Below are 17,918 nucleotides of genomic sequence, written 5' to 3' on the forward strand. Positions count from 1 at the left end.
TTAGCATTTTGTGGCACACACATCAGAATTTTTTCACACATGTTCAAAACATCCATAAGCAACTGTGTGCTGAGCTTCACAATGAATTTGAGATATTTTCCGTTAATTTGGATATGATGTGCAAAAAAAATTAATTAAAACGCTAATATTGGTCTCATAACTTGAATGGGATTTGTGCCACAAATGCTAAAACGTTAGCATGTGGAAACAGTGTCAGGGAAACTAAACCAAAGCATGGACTGCCGTCATAACTTGTCCTGCTGACAGGGTAAAGAAACCAACGTGTCATTTTGTAATTTGGGGTGAACTCTCCCTTTAGAGGAAGAGGCTGGGTTCTAAAGTCAACATAATAACAGCATAACATGACCATTACACAGACATGACATTATATTACATGGCCTAACACATAAAGACACTTCCATTAAAACCTCTCAAAGCAGATCATTATAGATCTACAACAGGCTCGATGACACCGAGGGCTCGACCCAAAAATAGTCTCCAGATTCCTGGCGTGAACAACCTGTTCCCATTGGCCTGAGATCTGACTAGGCCTGAGTCTGTGGGCATTATTATTGGCTATGATAATGGGTCTGAAAGGGGGAACTAAAAGCTAAAAATACTCATGTATTACCGCATAGGGCTGGTCTATAGCCATGGAGGGGACTTAAAGCACTTCAACACAGCATGGCTTTTCAAACAATAAATATAGTCCAGGCCACTGGCAGAGTTCCAGGCCACTGGCAGAGTTCCAGGCCACTGGCAGAGTTCCAGGCCACTGGCAGAGTTCCAGGCCACTGGCAGAGTTCCAGGCCACTGACAGAGTTCCAGGCCACTGACAGAGTTCCAGGCCACTGACAGAGTTCCAGGCCACTGACAGAAGCCAACAGAACAAGGGAAGGGGAATTAATTTTTAATTTGTTTGTCTTTTTGTGACTTTAGGATACTCTTAATTTACATGCATAAGCAATGGTACTTCATTAACATAAACAAACAATATTGTGAATATTAAGTTATATTCAACAAATATGGCAGGCTAAACAAGACCTTACTGAACCTCTCTTTTGGATAGGAGGCATAGGTTTTGGTTCTCACCATTACACAACTTCACCCCTCTCACTGCCAAGTTGTATGCCTAAACAACGTGTGACCCAGCTGACCAGACAGCTGCATCCGACTTAGTTTCTGCTTGACTGAAGCGTGCACAAATAATTAGCACAGAATCAGTGGAAGAAACTCCCTAACCTCCCTCTCCCCAAACTCCCTCTCAATCTCCCTAACCCTCACCCTAATCTCCCTCAACTTCCTAACCTCCATCAACTCTCCCCCTAACACGACTCTCTCTCTCTCTCTCTCCCTAACCCAACTCTCTTGCTCTCTCTAACCCGACTCTCTCGCTCTCTCTAACCCGACTCTCTCTAACCCGACTCTCTCTAACCCGACTCTCTCTAACCCGACTCTCTCTAACCCTACTCTCTCCCTAACCCCACTCTCTCTCTCCCTAACCCCACTCTCTCTCTCTCTCCCTAACCCCACTCTCTCTCTCTCTCCCTAACCCCACTCTCTCTCTCCCTAACCCCACTCTCTCTCTCTCCCTAACCCCACTCTCGCTCTCTCTCTCCCTAACCCCACCTCTCTCTCTCTCTCTCCCTAACCCCACTCTCTCTCTCTCTCTCTCTCCCTAACCCCACTCTCTCTCTCTCTCTCTCTCTCTCCCTAACCCCACTCTCTCTCTCTCTCTCTCTCTCTCCTAACCCCACTCTCTCGCTCTCTCTAACCCGACTCTCTCGCTCTCTCTAACCCTACTCTCTCCCTAACCCCACTCTCTCTCTCTCTCTCCCTAACCCCACTCTCTCTCTCTCTCCCTAACCCCACTCTCTCTCTCCCTAACCCTCTCTCTCTCTCTCTCCCTAACCCCACTCTCTCTCTCTCCCTAACCCCACTCTCTCTCTCTCTCTCTCTCTCCTAACTCCACTCTCTCTCTCTCTCTCTCCCTAACCCACTCTCTCTCTCTCTCTCCCTAACCCCACTCTCTCTCTCTCTCTCCCTAACCCACACTCTCTCTCTCTCTCCCTAACCCCACTCTCTCTTCTCTCTCCCTAACCCCTCTCTCTCTCTCTCCCTAACCTCTCTCTCCCTAACCTCTCTCTCTCTCCCTAACCCCCTCTCTCTCTCTCTCCCTAACCCTCTCTCTCTCTCTCTCTCCTAACCCCACTCTCTCTCTCCTTAACCCCACTCTCTCTCTCCCTAACCCACTCTCTCTCTCTCTCCCTAACACCACTCTCTCTCTCTCTCTCTCTCTCTAACCCTCTCTCTCTCTCTCTCTCTCTCCCTAACCCCTCTCTCTCTCTCTCTCCCTAACCCCACTCTCTCTCTCTCTCCCTCCCTAACCCCACTCTCTCTCTCTCTCTCTCCCTAACCCCTCTCTCTCTCTCTCTCCCTAACCCCCTCTCTCTCTCTCTCTCCCTAACCCCACTCTCTCTCTCTCTCCCTAACCCCGCTCTCTCTCTCTCTCCCTAACCCCTCTCTCTCTCTCTCTCCCCTAACCCCTCTCTCTCTCTCTCTCCCCTAACCCCACTCTCTCTCTCTCTCCCTAACCCTCTCTCTCTCTCTCTCTCCTAACCCCACTCTCTCTCTCTCTCCCTAACCCCACTCTCTCTCTCCTAACCCCACTCTCTCTCCCTAACCCCACTCTCTCTCTCTCTCCCTCTCCTCTACCTCTCTCTCCCTAACCCCACTCTCTCTCTCTCTCTCTCTCTCTCTCTAACCCCACTCTCTCTCTCTCTCTCTCCCCTAACCCCACTCTCTCTCTCTCTCTCCCTAACCCCACTCTCTCTCTCTCTCTCCCTAACCCCACTCTCTCTCTCTCTCCCTAACCACTCTCACTCTCTCTCTCCCTAACCTCTCACTCTCTCTCTCCCTAACCCTCTCTCTCTCTCTCCCTAACCCCTCTCTCTCTCCCTAACCCCACTCTCTCTCTCTCTCTCCCTAACCCCACTCTCTCTCTCTCTCCCTAACCTCTCTCTCTCTCTCCCTAACCCCACTCTCTCTCTCTCTCCCTAACCCCACTCTCTCTCTCTAACTCTCTCTCTCTCTCCCTAACCTCTCTCTCTCTCTCCCTAACCCACTCTCTCTCTCTCTCTCCCTAACCCCACTCTCTCTCTCTCCCTCTCCCTAACCCCACTCTCTCTCTCTCTCTCTCCCTAACCCCACTCTCTCTCTCTCTCCCTAACCCCACTCTCTCTCCCAAACCCACTCTCTCTCTCTCTCTCTCTAACCCCACTCTCTCTCTCTCTCTCTCTCCCTAACCCCACTCTCTCTCTCTCTCCCTAACCCCTCTCTCTCTCTCTCCCTAACCCCACTCTCTCTCTCTCTCCCTAACCCCACTCTCTCTCTCTCTAACCTCTCTCTCTCTCTCTCCCTAACCCCACTCTCTCTCTCTCCCTAACCACCCTCTCTCTCTCTCTCTCCCTAACCCCACTCTCTCTCTCTCTCCCTAACTCTCTCTCTCTCTCTCTCCCTAACCCCACTCTCTCTCTCTCCCTAACCCCACTCTCTCTCTCTCTCCCTAACCCACTCTCTCTCTCTCCCTAACCCCACTCTCTCTCTCTCCCTAACCCTCTCTCTCCCTCTCTCTCTCCCTAACCTCTCTCTCTCTCTCCCTAACCCTCTCTCTCTCTCTCCCTAACCCCACTCTCTCTCTCTCTCCCTCACTCACTCTCTCTCTCTCTCCCTAACACTCTCTCTCTCTCTCTCCCTAACACACTCTCTCTCTCTCTCCCTAACTCTCTCTCCCTAACACTCTCTCTCTCTCTCTCTCTCTCCCTAACACACTCTCTCTCTCTCTCCCTAACTCTCTCTCCCTAACTCTCTCTCTCCCTAACACACACACACTCTCTCTCTCTCTCTCCCTAACCCCACTTCTCTCTCTCTCTCCCTAACCCACTCTCTCTCTCTCTCTCTCTCTACTCTCTCTCTCTCCCTAACCCACTCTCTCTCTCTCTCTCCCTAACCCCACTCTCTCTCTCTCTCTCCCTAACCCCACTCTCTCTCTCTCCCTCTCCCTAACCTCTCTCTCCCAAACCCCTCTCTCTCTCTCTCTCTAACCCCACTCTCTCTCTCTCTCTCTAACCCCTCTCTCTCTCTCTCTCTCTCCCTAACCCCACTCTCTCTCTCTCCCTAACCCCACTCTCTCTCTCTCTCCCTAACCTCTCTCTCTCTCTCTCTCCCTAACCCCACTCTCTCTCTCTCTCCCTAACCCCACTCTCTCTCTCTCTCTCTCTCTCCCTAACCCCACTCTCTCTCTCTCTCCCTATCTCTCTCTCCCTAACCCTCTCTCTCTCTCTCTCTCTCTCCCTAACCCCACTCTCTCTCTCTCTCCCTAACCCCCTCTCTCTCTCTCTCTCTAACCCCACTCTCTCTCTCTCTCTCCTAACCCCACTCTCTCTCTCTCTCTCTAACCCCTCTCTCTCTCTCTCTCTCTCTCCCTAACCCCACTCTCTCTCTCTCTCCCTAACCCTCTCTCTCTCTCTCTCTCCCTAACCCCACTCTCTCTCTCCCTAACCCCTCTCTCTCTCTCTCCCTAACCCCACTCTCTCTCTCTCTCCTAACCCCACCCTCTCTCTCTCTCTCTCTCCCTAACCCCACTCTCTCTCTCCCTAACCCCTCTCTCTCTCTCTCTCTCTCTCCCTAACCCCTCTCTCTCTCTCTCTCTAACCCCACTCTCTCTCCTCTCTCTCCCTAACCTCTCTCTCTCTCTCCCTCTCTCCCTAACCTCTCTCTCTCTCTCTCTAACCCCACTCTCTCTCTAACCACTCTCTCTCTCCCTAACCTCTCTCTCTCTCTCCTAACCCTCTCTCTCTCTAACCCCCACTCTCTCTCTCTCTCTCTCCCTAACCCCCTCTCTCTCTCTCTCTCTCTAACCCCACTCTCTCTCTCTCTCTCTCTCCCTAACCCCACTCTCTCTCTCTCTCTCCCTAACCCCTCTCTCTCTCTCTCTCCTAACCCCACTCTCTCTCTCTCTCTCCCTAACCCCACTTCTCTCTCTCTCCCTAACCCCACTCTCTCTCTCTCTCCCTAACCCCACTCTCTCTCTCTCTCTCTCTCCCTAACCCCACTCTCTCTCTCTCTCCCTAACCCCACTCTCTCTCTCTCTCTCTCCCTAACTCTCTCTCTCTCTAACTCCTCTCTCTCTCTCCCTAACCCCACTCTCTCTCTCTCTCTCCTAACCCCACTCTCTCTCTCTCTCTCCCTAACCCCACTCTCTCTCTCTCCCTAACCCACTCTCTCTCTCTCTCCCTAACCCTCTCTCTCTCTCTCTCCCTAACCCCACTCTCTCTCTCTCTCCCTAACTCTCACCTCTCTCTCTCCCTAAACCCCACTCTCTCTCTCTCTCTCCCCTAACCCTCTCTCTCTCTCTCTCTCTAACCTCTCTCTCTCTCTCTCTCCCTAACCACTCTCTCGCTCTCTCCCTAACCCACTCTCTCTCTCTCTCTCCCTAACCCCACTCTCTCTCTCTCTCCCTAACCCCATTCTCTCTCTCCCTCTCTCTCCCAAACCCCACTCTCTCTCTCTCTCCCCTAACCCCTCTCTCTCTCTCTCCCACTCTCTCTCTCTCTCTCTCTCTCCCTAACCCTCTCTCTCTCTCTCTCTCTCCCTAACCCCACTCTCTCTCTCTCTCCCTAACCCCACTCTCTCTCTCCTCCCTAACCCCACTCTCTCTCTCTCTCTCTCCCTAACCCCACTCTCTCTCTCTCTCTCTCCCTAACCCCTCTCTCTCTCTCTCTCTCCCTAACTCCACTCTCTCTCTCTCTCCCTAACCCCTCTCTCTCTCTACCCACTCTCTCTCTCTCCCTAACCCCACTCTCTCTCTCTCCCTAACCCCTCTCTCTCTCTCCCTAACCCCACTCTCTCTCTCTCTCTCTCTCCCTAACCCCTCTCTCTCTCTCTCTCCCTAACCCCACTCTCTCTCTCTCCCTAACCCCACTCTCTCTCTCTCTCTCTCTCCCTAACCCCACTCTCTCTCTCTCTCTCCCTAACCCACTCTCTCTCTCTCTCCCTAACCCTCTCTCTCTCTCTCCCTCTCTCTCCCTAACCCCACTCTCTCTCTCTCCTAACCCCTCTCTCCCTAACCCCACTCTCTCTCCCTAACCCCACTCTCTCTCTCCTAACCCTCTCTCTCTCTCTCTCTCTCCCTAACCCCTCTCTCTCTCTCTCTCTCTCTCTCTCTCTAACCCCTCTCTCTCTCTCTCTCTCTCTCTCCCTAACCCCACTCTCTCTCTCTCCCTAACCCCACTCTCTCTCTCTCTCTCTCCCTAACCCTCTCTCTCTCTCTCTCTCCCTAACCCCACTCTCTCTCTCTCTCCCTAACCCCACTCTCTCTCTCTCTCCCTAACCCCACCTCTCTCTCTCTCTCTCTCTCTCCTAACCCCATCTCTCTCTCTCTCCCTAACCCCACCTCTCTCTCTCTCTCTCTCTCCCTAACCCCTCTCTCTCTCTCCCTAACCCCACTCTCTCTCTCTCTCTCTCCTAACCCCTCTCTCTCTCTCCCTAACCCTCTCTCTCTCTCTAACCCCTCTCTCTCTCTCTTCCCTAACCCCACTCTCTCTCTCTCTCCCTAACCCCACTCTCTCTCTCTCCTAACCCCACTCTCTCTCTCCCTAACCCCACTCTCTCTCTCTCCCTAACCCCACTCTCTCTCTCTCACCCTACTCTCTCACTCTACTCTCTCCCTAACCCCACTCTCTCTCTCTCTCCCTAACCCCACTCTCTCTCTCTCTCCCTAACCCCACTCTCTCTCTCTCCCTCCCTAACCCCTCTCTCTCTCCCTAACCCCTCTCTCTCTCTCTCTCCCTAACCCCCTCTCTCTCTCTCCCTAACTCTCTCTCTCTCTCTCCCTAACCCTCTCTCTCTCTCTCTCTCCCTAACCCTCTCTCTCTCTCTCCTAACCCCACTCTCTCTCTCTCTCTCTCCCTAACCCTCTCTCTCTCTCTCTCTCCCTAACCCCTCTCTCTCTCCCTAACCCCACTCTCTCTCTCTCTCCCTAACCCCACTCTCTCTCTCCTAACCCCTCTCTCTCTCTCTCTCCTAACCCCGACTCTCGCTCTCCCTAACCCCTCTCTCTCTCTCTCGCTCTCCCTAACCCCACTCTCTCTCTCTCTCTCCTAACCCCACTCTCTCTCGCTCTCCCTAACCCCACTCTCTCTCTCCCTAACCCTACTCTCTCTCGCTCTCCCTAACTCCTACTCTCTCCCGCTCTCCTAACCCTACTCTCTCCCGCTCTCCCTAACCCTACTCTCTCCCGCTCTCCCTAACCCTACTCTCTCCCGCTCTCCCTAACCCTACTCTCTCCCGCTCTCCCTAACCTTACTCTATCCCTCACCCTACTCTCCCTCACCCCTCTCTCTCTCACTCACTAACCCTACTCTCTCTCTCACTAACCCTACTCTCCTCGCTCTCCCTAACCCTACTCTCTCCCTGACCCCACTCTATCCCTCACCTTACTCTCTCCCTCACCCCTCTCTCTCTCTCCCTAACCCCACTCTCTCCCTCTCTCCCTAACCCTACTCTCTCCCTAACCCTACTCTCTCCCTCTCTCCCTAACCCTACTCTCTCCCCTCTCCCTCACCCCACTCTCTCTCTCCCTCACCCCACTCTCTCCCTAACCCTACTCTCTCCGCTCTCCCTAACCCTACTCTATCCCTCACCCTACTCTCCTCACCCCACTCTCTCTCTCTCACTAACCCTACTCTCTCTCCCTAACCCTACTCTCTCTCGCTCTCCCTAACCCTACTCTCTCCCTCACCCACTCTCTCTCTCCCCTAACCCTACTCTCTCCCTAACCCTACTCTCCTCTCTCTCCTCTCTCTCTCTCTCTCTCTCTCTAACCTCTCTCTCTCTCTCCCTAACCCCTCTCTCCCTAACCCCTCTCTCTCTCTCTCCCTAACCCCACTCTCTCTCTCTCTCTCCCTAACCCCACTCTCTCTCTCCCTAACTCCCACTCTCTCTCTCTCTCCCTAACCCCCTACTCTCTCTCTCTCCCTAACCCCACTCTCTCTCTCTCTCCCTAACCCCACTCTCTCTCTCTCTTCCTCTAACCCCACTCTCTCTCTCTCTCCCTAACCCCACTCTCTCTCTCTCCCTAACCCCACTCTCTCTCTCTCCCTAACACTCTCTCTCTCTCTCTCTCTCTCTCTCCCTAACCCCACTCTCTCTCTCTCCTAACCCCCTCTCTCTCTCTCTCTCTCTCCCTAACCACTCTCTCTCCCTAACCCCTCTCTCTCTCTCTCTCCCTAACTCTCTCTCTACTCTCTCTCTCCCTAACCCCACTCTCTCTCTCTCTCTCCTAACCCCACTCTCTCTCTCTCCCTAACTCTCTCTCTCTCTCCCTAACCCCACTCTTTCTCTCTCCCTAACCCCACTCTCTCTCTCTCTCCAACCCCACTCTCTCTCTCTCTCACCCTACCTCTCTCACCCTACTCTCTCCCTAACCCCACTCTCTCTCTCTCTCTCCCTAACCCCACTCTCTCTCTCTCCCTAACCCCACTCTCTCTCTCTCTCTCCCTCCCTAACCCCTCTCTCTCTCCCTAACCCTCTCTCTCTCTCTCCCTAACCCCACTCTCTCTCTCTCCCTAACCCCACTCTCTCTCTCTCCCTAACCCCTCTCTCTCTCTCTCCCTAACTCACTCTCTCTCTCTCCCTAACCTCACTCTCTCTCTCTCTCTCCCTAACCTCTCTCTCTCTCTCTCTCTCCCTAACCCCTCTCTCTCTCCCTAACCCCACTTCTCTCTCTCTCCCTAACCCCTACTCTCTCTCCCTAACCGACTCTCTCTCTCGTCTCCCTAACCCCTCTCTCTCTCTCGCTCTCCCTAACCCCACTCTCTCTCTCGCTCTCCCTAACCCCACTCTCTCTCTCCTAACCCTACTCTCTCGCTCTCCTAACCCTACTCTCTCTCGCTCTCCCTAACCCTACTCTCTCCCGCTCTCCCTAACCCCACTCTCTCCCGCTCTCTCCTAACCCCACTCTCTCCCGCTCTCCCTAACTCCCACTCTCTCTCGCTCTCCCTAACCCCACTCTCTCCCGCTCTCCTAACCCTACTCTCTCTCGCTCTCCCTAACCCTACTCTCTCCGCTCTCCCTAACCCTACTCTCTCCCGCTCTCTCCTAACCCTACTCTCTCCCGCTCTCCCTAACCCTACTCTCTCCCGCTCTCCCTAACCCTACTCTATCCCTCACCCTACTCTCCCTCACCACTCTCTCTCTCTCTCTCTCACTAACCCTACTCTCTCTCTCACTAACCCTACTCTCTCCCGCTCTCCCTAACCCTACTCTCTCCCTGACCCCACTCTATCCCTCACCCTACTCTCCTCACCCCACTCTCTCTCTCCCTAACCCCACTCTCTCCCTAACCCTACTCTCTCCCTAACCCTACTCTCTCCCTCTCTCCCTAACCCTACTCTCTCCCTCTCTCCCTCACCCCACTCTCTCTCTCTCCCTCACCCCACTCTCTCCCTAACCCTACTCTCTCCCGCTTCTCCCTAACCTACTCTACCTCACCCTACTCTCCTCACCCCACTCTCTCTCTCTCACTAACCCTACTCTCTCTCTAACCCCACTCTCTCTCTCTCTCTCTCTCCCTAACCCCACTCTCTCTCTCTCTCTCCCTAACCCCACTCTCTCTCTCTCTCTCCCTAACCCCACTCTCTCTCTCTCCCTAACCCCACTCTCTCTCTCCCTAACCCCTCTCTCTCTCTCCCTAACCCCACTCTCTCTCTCTCCCTAACCCCACTCTCTCTCTCTCTCTCCCTAACCCCACTTTCTCTCTCTCTCTCTCTCCCTAACCCTCTCTCTCTCCCTAACCCCACTCTCTCTCTCTCTCCCTAACCCCACTTCTCTCTCCCTAACCCCACTCTCTCCTCTCTCCCTAACCCCACTCTCTCTCTCTCCCTAACCCCACTCTCTCTCTCTCCCTAACCCCCTCTCTCTCTCTCTCTCCTAACCCCACTCTCTCTCTCTCCCTAACCCTCTCTCTCTCTCTCTCCCTAACCCCTCTCTCTCTCTCTCTCTCTCTCCCTAACCCCTCTCTCTCTCCCTAACCCCACTCTCTCTCTCTCTCTCCCTAACCCAACTCTCTCTCTCCTAACCCCACTCTCTCTCTCTCTCTCCCTAACCCGACTCTCGCTCTCCCTAACCCCACTCTCTCTCTCTCTCGCTCTCCCTAACTCCCACTCTCTCTCTCGCTCTCCCAACCCCACTCTCTCTCTCGCTCTCCCTAACTCCCACTCTCTCTCGCTCTCCCTAACCCCACTCTCTCTCGCTCTCCCTAACCCCACTCTCTCTCTCCCTTAACCCTACTCTCTCTCGCTCTCCCTAACCCTACTTCTCCCGCTCTCCCTAACCCTACTCTCTCCCGCTCTCTCCTAACTCCCACTCTCTCCCGCTCTCCCTAACCCCACTCTCTCCCGCTCTCCCTAACCCCACTCTCTCTCGCTTCTCCCTAACCACTCTCTCCCGCTCTCCCTAACCCCACTCTCTCCCGCTCTCCCTAACCCTACTTCCGCTCTCCCTTAACCCTACTCTCTCCCGCTCTCCCTAACCCTACTCTCTCCCGCTTCTCTAACCCACTCTTCCCGCTCTCCCTAACCCTACTCTCTCCCGCTCTCCCTAACCCTACTTTCTCCCGCTCTCCTAACCCTACTCTATCCCTCACCCTACTCTCCCTCACCCCACTCTCTCTCTCTCTCACTAACCCTACTCTCTCTCTCACTAACCCTACTCTCTCCCGCTCTCCCTAACCCTACTCTCTCCCTGACCCCACTCTATCCCTCACCCTACTCTCCCTCACCCCACTCTCTCTCTCTCCCTAACCCCACTCTCTCTCCCTAACCCTACTCTCTCCCTAACCCTACTCTCTCCCTCTCTCCCTAACCCTACTCTCTCCCTCTCTCCCTCACCCCACTCTCTCTCTCTCCCTCACCCCACTCTCTCCCTAACCCTACTCTCTCCCGCTCTCCCTAACCCTACTCTATCCCTCACCCTACTCTCCCTCACCCCACTCTCTCTCTCTCACTAACCCTACTCTCTCTCTCTCTAACCCCACTCTCTCTCTCTCTCTCTCTCTCTCCCTAACCCCACTCTCTCTCTCTCTCCCTAACCCCACTCTCTCTCTCTCCCTAACCCCACTCTCTCTCTCTCCCTAACCCCCTCTCTCTCTCTCCCTAACCCCTCTCTCTCTCTCTCTCTCCCTAACCCCACTCTCTCTCTCTCTCCCTAACCCCACTCTCTCTCTCTCTCTCCCTAACCCCACTCTCTCTCTCTCTCTCTCTCTCTCCCTAACCCCTCTCTCTCTCCCTAACCCCACTCTCTCTCTCTCTCTCCCTAACCCCACTCTCTCTCTCCCTAACCCCACTCTCTCTCTCTCTCTCCCTAACCCCACTCTCTCTCTCTCTCCCTAACCCCACTCTCTCTCTCCCTAACCCTCTCTCTCTCTCTCTCCCTAACCCCACTCTCTCTCTCTCCCTAACCCCATCTCTCTCTCTCTCTCTCCCTAACCCCACTCTCTCTCTCTCTCTCTCTCTCTCTAACCCCTCTCTCTCCCTAACCCCACTCTCTCTCTCTCTCCCTAACCCCACTCTCTCTCTCCCTAACCCCACTCTCTCTCTCTCTCTCCCTAACCCGACTCTCGCTCTCCCTAACCCCACTCTCTCTCTCTCTCGCTCTCCCTAACCCCACTCTCTCTCTCGCTCTCCCTAACCCCACTCTCTCTCGCTCTCCCTAACCCCACTCTCTCTCGCTCTCCCTAACCCCACTCTCTCTCTCCCTAACCCTACTCTCTCTCGCTCTCCCTAACCCTACTCTCTCCCGCTCTCCCTAACCCTACTCTCTCCCGCTCTCCCTAACCCCACTCTCTCCCGCTCTCCCTAACCCCACTCTCTCCCGCTCTCCCTAACCCCACTCTCTCTCGCTCTCCCTAACCCCACTCTCTCCCGCTCTCCCTAACCCCACTCTCTCCCGCTCTCCCTAACCCTACTCTCTCCCGCTCTCCCTAACCCTACTCTCTCCCGCTCTCCCTAACCCTACTCTCTCCCGCTCTCCCTAACCCTACTCTCTCCCGCTCTCCCTAACCCTACTCTCTCCCGCTCTCCCTAACCCTACTCTCTCCCGCTCTCCCTAACCCTACTCTATCCCTCACCCTACTCTCCCTCACCCCACTCTCTCTCTCTCTCTCACTAACCCTACTCTCTCTCTCACTAACCCTACTCTCTCCCGCTCTCCCTAACCCTACTCTCTCCCTGACCCCACTCTATCCCTCACCCTACTCTCCCTCACCCCACTCTCTCTCTCTCCCTAACCCCACTCTCTCCCTCTCTCCCTAACCCTACTCTCTCCCTAACCCTACTCTCTCCCTCTCTCCCTAACCCTACTCTCTCCCTCTCTCCCTCACCCCACTCTCTCTCTCTCCCTCACCCCACTCTCTCCCTAACCCTACTCTCTCCCGCTCTCCCTAACCCTACTCTATCCCTCACCCTACTCTCCCTCACCCCACTCTCTCTCTCTCACTAACCCTACTCTCTCTCTCCCTAACCCTACTCTCTCCCGCTCTCCCTAACCCTACTCTCTCCCTCACCCCACTCTCTCTCTCCCCCTAACCCTACTCTCTCCCTAACCCTACTCTCCCTCTCTCCCTAACCTCTCTCTCTCTCTCTCTCTCTCTCTCTCTAACCCCTCTCTCTCTCTCTCCCTAACCCCTCTCTCCCTAACCCCACTCTCTCTCTCTCTCCCTAACCCCACTCTCTCTCTCTCTCTCCCTAACCCCACTCTCTCTCTCTCCCTAACCCCACTCTCTCTCTCTCCCTAACCCCACTCTCTCTCTCTCTCTCCCTAACCCCACTCTCTCTCTCTCTCTCTAACCCCACTCTCTCTCTCTCTCTCCCTAACCCCACTCTCTCTCTCTCTCTCCCTAACCCCACTCTCTCTCTCTCCCTAACCCCACTCTCTCTCTCTCTCTCTCCCTAACCCCACCTCTCTCTCTCTCTCTCTCCCTAACCCCACTCTCTCTCTCTCTCTCTCTCTCTCCCTAACCTCTCTCTCTCTCTCTCTCTCTCTCCCTAACCCCACTCTCTCTCTCTCTCTCCCTAACACCACTCTCTCTCTCTCTCTCTCCCTAACACCACTCTCTCTCTCTCTCCCTCTCCCTAACCCCACTCTCTCTCTCTCTCTCTCCCGAACCCCACTCTCTCTCTCTCTCTCTCTCCCTAACCCCACTCTCTCTCGCTCTCCCTAACCCCACTCCCTCCCGCTCTCCCTAACCCCACTCTCTCCCGCTCTCCCTAACCCCACTCTCTCCCGCTCTCTCTCTCTCTCCCTAACCCTCTCTCTCTCTCTCTCTCTCCTAACCCCACTCTCTCTCTCTCTCTCCCTAACCCCACTCTCTCTCTCTCTCTCCCTAACCCCACTCTCTCTCTCTCTCTCCCTAACCCCACTCTCTCTCTCTCTCTCTCTCCTAACCCCACTCTCTCTCTCTCTCCCTAACCCCACTCTCTCTCTCTCTCTCCCTAACACCACTCTCTCTCTCTCTCTCTCCCTAACACCACTCTCTCTCTCTCTCCCTCACCCCACTCTCTCTCTCCCTAACCCCACTCTCTCCCGCTCTCCCTAACCCCACTCTCTCCCGCTCTCCCTAACCCCACTCTCTCCCGCTCTCCCTAACCCCACTCTCTCCCGCTCTCCCTAACCCCACTCTCTCTCGCTCTCCCTAACCCCACTCCCTCCCGCTCTCCCTAACCCCACTCTCTCCCGCTCTCCCTAACCCGACTCTCTCCCGCTCTCCCTAACCCTACTCTCTCCCGCTCTCCCTAACCCTACTCTATCCCTCACCCTACTCTCCCTCACCCCACTCTCTCTCTCTCACTAACCCTACTCTCTCTCTCTCACTAACCCTACTCTCTCCCGCTCTCCCTAACCCTACTCTCTCCCTGACCCCACTCTATCCCTCACCCTACTCTCCCTCACTCCACTCTCTCTCTCTCCCTAACCCCACTCTCTCCCTCTCTCCCTAACCCTACTCTCTCCCTCTCTCCCTAACCCTACTCTCTCCCTCTCTCCCTCACCCCACTCTCTCTCCCTCACCCCACTCTCTCCCTAACCCTACTCTCTCCCGCTCTCCCTAACCCTACTCTCTCCCGCTCTCCCTAACCCTACTCTATCCCTCACCCTACTCTCCCTCACCCCACTCTCTCTCTCTCACTAACCCTACTCTCTCTCTCCCTAACCCTACTCTCTCCCGCTCTCCCTAACCCTACTCTCTCCCTCACCCCACTCTCTCTCTCTCCCTAACCCTACTCTCTCCCTAACCCTACTCTCCCTCACCTCTCTCTCTCTCTCTCTCTCTCTCCCTCTCTCTCTCTCTCTCTCCCACCCCTCTCTCTCTCTCTCCCTAACCCCTCTCTCTCTCTCTCTAACCCCTCTCTCTCTCTCTCTAACCCCACTCTCTCTCTCTCTAACCCCACTCTCTCTCCCTAACCCCACTCTCTCTCTCTCTCCCTAACCCCACTCTCCCTCTCTCCCTAACCCCACTCTCTCCCTCTCTCCCTAACCCCACTCTCTCCCTCTCTCCCTAACCCCACTCTCTCTCTCTCTCTCCCTAACCCCACTCTCTCTCTCTCTCTCTCCCTAACCTCTCTCTCTCTCTCTCTCCCTACTCTCTCTCTCTCTCCCTACTCTCTCTCTCTCTCCCTAACCCCACTCTCTCTCTCTCTCCCTAACCCCACTCTCTCTCTCTCTCCCTAACCCCACTCTCTCTCTCTCCCTAACCCCACTCTCTCTCTCTCTCCCTAACCCCTCTCTCTCTCTCTCCCTAACCCCACTCTCTCTCTCTCTCTCTCCCTAACCCCACTCTCTCTCTCTCTCTCCCTAACCCCACTCTCTCTCTCTCTCCCTAACCCCATCTCTCTCTCTCTCTCTCCCTAACCCCACTCTCTCTCTCTCTCTCTCCCTAACCCCACTCTCTCTCTCTCTCTCCCTAACCCCACTCTCTCTCTCTCTCTCTCCCTAACCCCACTCTCTCTCTCTCTCTCTCCCTAACCCCACTCTCTCTCTCTCTCTCCCTAACCCCACTCTCTCTCTCTCTCCCTAACCCCACTCTCTCTCTCTCTCTCCCTAACCCCACTCTCTCTCTCTCTCTCCCTAACCCCACTCTCTCTCTCTCTCCCTAACCCTACTCTCTCCCTAACCCTACTCTCTCCCTAACCCTACTCTCTCCCTAACCCTACTCTCTCCCTAACCCTACTCTCTCCCTAACCCTACTCTCTCTCCCTAACCCTACTCTCTCCCCTAACCCTACTCTCTCTCCCTACTCTCTCTCCCTACTCTCTCCAACCCTACTCTCTCCCCCTCTCCCTACTCTCTCCCCCTCTCCCTACTCTCTCCCCCTCTCCCTACTCTCCCCCTAACCCTACTCTCTCCCCTAACCCTACTCTCTCCCCCTCTCCCTACTCTCTCCCCCTCTCCCCAACCCTACTCTCTCCCCAACCCTACTCTCTCCCTCTCTCTCTCCCTAACCCCACTCTCTCTCTCTCTCCCTAACCCCACTCTCTCTCTCTCTCTCTCCCTAACCCCACTCTCTCTCTCTCTCTCCCTAACCCCACTCTCTCTCTCTCCCTAACCCTACTCTCTCTCTCTCCCTAACCCTACTCTCTCCCTACTCTCTCCCTACTCTCTCCCTCTCTCCCCTAACCCTACTCTCTCTCCCTACTCTCTCTCCCTACTCTCTCCAACCCTACTCTCTCCCCTACTCTCTCCCCCTCTCCCTACTCTCTCCCCTCTCCCTACTCTCCCCCTAACCCTACTCTCTCCCCTAACCCTACTCTCTCCCCCTCTCCCTACTCTCTCCCCCCTCTCCCCAACCCTACTCTCTCCCCAACCCTACTCTCTCCCTAACCCTACTCTCTCCCCTAACCCTACTCTCTCCCCTAACCCTACTCTCTCCCCCTCTCCCTAACCCTACTCTCTCCCCCTCTCCCTAACCCTACTCTCTCCCCTCTCCCTAACCCTACTCTCTCCCTAACCCTACTCTCTCCCCCTCTCCCTAACCCTACTCTCTCCCTCTCTCCCTAACCCTACTCTCTCCCTCTCTCCCTAACCCTACTCTCTCCCTCTCTCCCTAACCCTACTCTCTCCCTCTCTCCCTAACCCTACTCTCTCCCTCTCTCCCTAACCCTACTCTCTCCCTAAACCTACTCTCTCCCCCTCTCCCTAACCCTACTCTCTCCCTAACCCTACTCTCTCCTACTCTCCCTAACCCTACTCTCTCCCCCTCTCCCTAACCCTACTCTCTCCCCCTCTCCCTAACCATACTCTCCCTAACCCTACTCTCTCTAACCCTACACTCTCCCCCTAACCTTACACTCTCCCCCTAACCCTACACTCTCTCTATGTTGAAAGTGCTATGCTTGAGGGTGTCCTCAAATACCTGGGGTCTGACTCTGGTGTGAAACAAGCAAATGCAACAAGTGTCTGATGTTGCCTTTGTAGGATGTGTTCAACACGTAGGAATAGTTAGATTACAATCCCTCAGACTCATGGAGCAGAAAAGCAGGTTTGGTTGGTTCCGACCTACTGCTAAAGGCACTGTTCTACTTCCCCGTTCTGCTCTGTTCTGTTCTGTTGGTGGGGCTTGGGAGGAAGCATAGCTTAGGCCTACATTAGCTCACTTCCAATATAGCTGGGAGTATTTTGCCTACACAAATATGAATGGTATTGTTGACATACAGTGTAGGGTTGAATCATTCTGGAAACTTGGTTTTTTATTAATTTAAATGTAACTTTTATTTAACCGTTATTTAACTAGGCAAGTCAGTTAAGAACAAATTCTTATTTACAATGACGGTCTAACCCCGGCTAAACCCGGACGATGCTGTGCCAATTGCGCGCTGCCCTATGGGACACCCAATCACGGCCGGATGTGATGCAGCCTGGATTCGAACCAGGTACTGCACATCGACGGGACAGTAGTGGAGAAGCTGGAAAGTTTTAAAAGTTCCTCGGCGTACACATCACAGACAAACTGAAATGGTCCACCCACACAGACAGCGTGGTGAAGAAGGCTCAAAAGTGCCTCTTCAACCTCAGGAGGCTGAAGAAATTCGGCTTGTCACCTAAAACCCTGACATACTTTAACAGATGCACAATCGAGAGCACCCTGTCGGGCTGTATCACCGCCTGGTACGGCAACTGCTCCGCCCACAACCGCAAGGCTCTCCAGAGGGTAGTGAGGGCTGCACAACGCATCACCGGGGGCAAACTACCTGCCCTCCAGGACACCAACACCACCCGATGTCACAGGAAGGCCAAAAAGCTCATCAAGGACAACAAGGACAACAACCACCCGAGCCACTGCCTGTTCACCCCGCTATCATCCAGAAGGCGAGGTCAGTACAGGTGCATCAAAGCTGGGACCGAGAGACAGAAGCTGTTTTTCAATCTCAAGTCCATCAGACTGTTAAACAGCCATCACTAACATTGAGTGGCTGCTGCCAACATACTGACTCAAATCTCTAGCGACTTTAATAATTAAAAATGGGATGTAATAAATGTATCACTAGCCACTTTAAACAATGCCACTTTATACACTGCTCAAAAAAATAAAAGGGAACACTTAAACAACACAATGTAACTCCAAGTCAATCACACTTCTGTGAAATCAAACTGTCCAAATAGGAAGCAACACTGATTGACAATACATTTCACATGCTGTTGTGCAAATGGAATAGACAACAGGTGGAAATTATAGGCAATTAGCAAGACACCCCCAAGAAAGGAGTGGTTCTGCAGGTGGGGACCACAGACCACTTCTCAGTTCCTATGCTTCCTTGCTGATGTTTTGGTCACTTTTGAATGCTGGCAGTGCTTTCACTCTAGTGGTA

General features: G+C 54.1%; 1 protein-coding gene across 2 annotated transcripts in view; it reads right to left on the minus strand.

Moving 5' to 3' along the window:
- LOC106570918 (sorting nexin-18-like) overlaps positions 1-17,918 on the minus strand; it is a 34,340-nt gene that overhangs the window by 3,772 nt on the left and 12,650 nt on the right. The window lies entirely within an intron of this gene.

Source organism: Salmo salar, chromosome ssa15, assembly GCF_905237065.1.
Source record: "Salmo salar chromosome ssa15, Ssal_v3.1, whole genome shotgun sequence".
Taxonomy (NCBI): domain Eukaryota; kingdom Metazoa; phylum Chordata; class Actinopteri; order Salmoniformes; family Salmonidae; genus Salmo; species Salmo salar.